General features: G+C 56.2%; 2 non-coding genes across 2 annotated transcripts in view; both read right to left on the minus strand.

Annotated features, from left to right (window-relative positions):
* LOC142792364 (5.8S ribosomal RNA) overlaps nucleotides 1-95 on the minus strand; it is a 153-nt gene extending 58 nt beyond the window's left edge. The window contains exon 1 of the ribosomal RNA XR_012890863.1: nucleotides 1-95. This exon is cut by the window's left edge and continues 58 nt beyond it. This is a non-coding gene — a ribosomal RNA (5.8S ribosomal RNA).
* A 1,719-nt stretch (nucleotides 96-1,814) lies between these two features.
* Nucleotides 1,815-3,629, minus strand: LOC142792363 (small subunit ribosomal RNA). Its single transcript, XR_012890862.1, has one exon. It is a non-coding gene; the product is annotated as a small subunit ribosomal RNA (ribosomal RNA).

Here is a 3,629-nt window from a genome sequence, read left to right on the forward strand (position 1 = left end):
ATCAGTGCTCAGTGTGTCCTGCAATTCACACCAAGTCTCGCAGCTGGCTGCGTTCTTCATCGACCCGAGAACCGAGTGATCCACCGCTTAGAGTCGTGAAAAAGTGTTTGTTCAATTCCGTACAGTCAAAACCAAACGTTTCTGGCACTCGGCCAAACAGTGGCCAAGAAGGGCGCTTTTCAGCGCACGCTTGGACTCCAAAACTCTGCCGCGCCTTTTTCGGCTGCCGCAAATCGAGCAAACGGTGTGTTTCGGACGGCGTTTCGCTTTCGCTACTTGCGAGTGCTTTCGTGGTCCACCCCTCTATAAATACTCGGGAGGCGTCGAAGCCGGTTCTCCAAGCCGGACCCGTAGGTATCGTTGTGTGCTCGCTCTCATTGGCCCGCCTAACCAGAAAATGCCTGCGGTACACCCATTTGGATAAGAGTGCACGCAGATGCGGGCCTCGACGGCTACACATTTCCTCGGGCGGCCGCCTCCCGGCCTCCGTGGAGCGCGGGATGCACGGTCCCATCGACAAGCCTCTCCCGTTTTTACCGTGGCGTCGCGGTTCACCACGGCAGGCGGGTCGGTCTCCTCCGCATAAAAAGGGGGACCCCCGCTTTTTGTTCCACGAAATCGCACAAGCTTTTTTCGCATCCACGGTTTGCCACCGCACACCAAAATGCCGATCCGGCTGCCTACTTTAGCCAACAGGTGGAGCCAGGCGCGCCGTACTTGCGCGGCACTTCCCACGTCCACCGAAGTCGGTGCCAAGGACCACTTTCGGCGCCGGAGCCGCGTACGAGCCTACTCGAGGCGGAAGAACGAAGCCAGCAAGGGCCTGGCCGCAAGTGCGTTCAATTGTCGGGACGTCCAAGTCCCTCGTTCTTCCGTGCTTCCTCTTTCGGCAAGTCGTTGCGGCACCTTCCCAAAGCGCGCAGACCCGCTAATCGCGACGAGCGCGACGTGGCCGTGCCGCCTTTCCCTCGGCAGCAAGCAAAACGCCTGGCAACGTCGACGCTCCCCTAACCGCGATCTCGCACCGTGTTTCGTGTGGCGAATTCAAAAGCCGGCCGGCGCTGCTGCAACCATTACGGTCGGTACGCATACGCCGCGGAGGGCGGGACGGTCATCGGAGCGTGCGGTTCCTCCATCGAGTACTGCGCACCTCGGCCGTCGCATCGCCGTGCCATGACCGGCCGCGCGTCAACGCGAACCGGTGCCAGCGAGATCCCTCGCCTGCAAGAACCGACCGGCAGCCTCCGTCACCCGAGGACGCGGAGGCGCTTGCCGCGGACGGCGGGACGGTATGCACTGGTGCACAGCGGACCCGTCACATCGCCAGTTCCTTGACCGACCGCCGACGCTTGTGCCGTTCCTCTCGTACTTGGCAGTCGCCGCGCGATTGTCGGGTCTCGTTCTTGCACGCTCGAACGGTCGGGAGGGCACTCGGCTGGCGTTTCGGGAACGCGCAGCCTCGCCTTCTACCGACGTAACCACGACTCGCCGTTCGCGCTCCGCCGCTCCTGTTTACAGTACTAGGCGGTCCCGCAGCGGTCGGGTCGCGCATTTCGAGCGCTTCGAGCCACGGTGCAGTGGCGGGTCGAAAGCCGACCTATGAGTGCGTTGCGCCGTTTGTACCCGCGTCCGCCACCTGGCCGACCGTCCAAGGTCGCGGTGTTGGCGTCCGCTGGGCGCAACAATTTGTCACGGGGTGCCGCTCCACATTCAGGCAGCCCCGTGGGGAAAAGCCGACCCCGCGTCCAAACGGGGTCAGCGGCAGAAAGTGTCGGGCGCAGACGCAGCTGAGGCGCTCACCCTTCACAATCCGTTAATGATCCTTCCGCAGGTTCACCTACGGAAACCTTGTTACGACTTTTACTTCCTCTAAATGATCAAGTTTGGTCATCTTTCCAACAGACCGGCGCAACCGAAAGGCCGCGCCGGACATCGGTCCGAAGACCTCACTAAATCATTCAAACGGTAGTAGCGACGGGCGGTGTGTACAAAGGGCAGGGACGTAATCAACGCGAGCTTATGACTCGCGCTTACTGGGAATTCCTCGTTCAAGGGGAACAATTGCAAGCCCCTATCCCAATCACGAAAGAAGTTCCACGGGTTACCCAGTCTTTTCAGACAGGGATAAAGACACGCTGCTTCCTTCAGTGTAGCGCGCGTGCGGCCCCGGACATCTAAGGGCATCACAGACCTGTTATTGCTCTGTTTCGTGCGGCTAGGAGCCGCTTGTCCCTCTAAGAAGGTTGTAAGGTGCTGGGAACCCCGCACCTATTTAATAGGCTAGAGTCTCGTTCGTTATCGGAATTAACCAGACAAATCGCTCCACCAACTAAGAACGGCCATGCACCACCATCCACCGAATCAAGAAAGAGCTCTCAATCTGTCAATCCTCCCAGTGTCCGGGCCGGGTAAGTTTTCCCGTGTTGAGTCAAATTAAGCCGCAGGCTCCACTCCTGGTGGTGCCCTTCCGTCAATTCCTTTAAGTTTCAGCTTTGCAACCATACTTCCCCCGGAACCCAAATACTTTGGTTTCCCGGAAGCTGCCCGCCGAGTCATTTGAGTAACTCAGGCGGATCGCTGGTTGGCATCGTTTATGGTCAGAACTAGGGCGGTATCTGATCGCCTTCGAACCTCTGACTTTCGTTCTTGATCAATGAAAACATTCTTGGCAAATGCTTTCGCAGTAGTTCGTCTTGCGACGGTCCAAGAATTTCACCTCTAGCGCCGCAATACGAATGCCCCCGTCCGTCCCTCTTAATCATTACCTCGTATTCCAAAAACCAACAAAACAGAAACGAGGTCTTGTTCTATTATTCCATGCAAGTTTATTCAGGCGACTCGCCTGCGTTGAGCACTCTAATTTTTTCAAAGTAAAAGCACCGGCCATCTCGAGGCACACAATGAAGTGCACCAAGAAAGAACCGGCATGATGTTCAGTCCGAGCCGTCGCATCGGGTAGATGCACTACTCGTCTGGAACTGAGATCCAACTACGAGCTTTTTAACCGCAGCAGCTTTAGTATACGCTATTGGAGCTGGAATTACCGCGGCTGCTGGCACCAGACTTGCCCTCCAATTGATCCTCGTTAAAGGATTTAGAGTGTACTCATTTCAATTACGGGGCCTCAAAAGAGTCCCGTATTGTTATTTTTCGTCACTACCTCCCCGTGCCGGGAGTGGGTAATTTGCGCGCCTGCTGCCTTCCTTGGATGTGGTAGCCGTTTCTCAGGCTCCCTCTCCGGAATCGAACCCTGATTCTCCGTTACCCGTAACAACCATGGTAAGCAAGTAACCTACCATCGAAAGTTGATAAGGCAGACACTTGAAAGAAACGTCGCCGGCTCGTGGCCATGCGATCAGCACAAAGTTATCCAGAGTCACCACACAATACGGGCCGAAACCCGATCGATCTTGGTCTAATAAAAGCACCCGTTACCCAAAGGGCTCCAGGCTCACTGCATGTATTAGCTCTAGAATTGCCACAGTTATCCAAGTAGGAAGAAACGATCTAAGGAACCATAACTGATTTAATGAGCCATTCGCGGTTTCGCCTTATTTCGGCATGTACTTAGACATGCATGGCTTAATCTTTGAGACAAGCATATGATTACTGGCAGGATCAACCAGGTA

This window comes from Rhipicephalus microplus, unplaced genomic scaffold, assembly GCF_043290135.1.
Source record: "Rhipicephalus microplus isolate Deutch F79 unplaced genomic scaffold, USDA_Rmic scaffold_217, whole genome shotgun sequence".
Taxonomy (NCBI): Eukaryota; Metazoa; Arthropoda; class Arachnida; order Ixodida; family Ixodidae; genus Rhipicephalus; species Rhipicephalus microplus.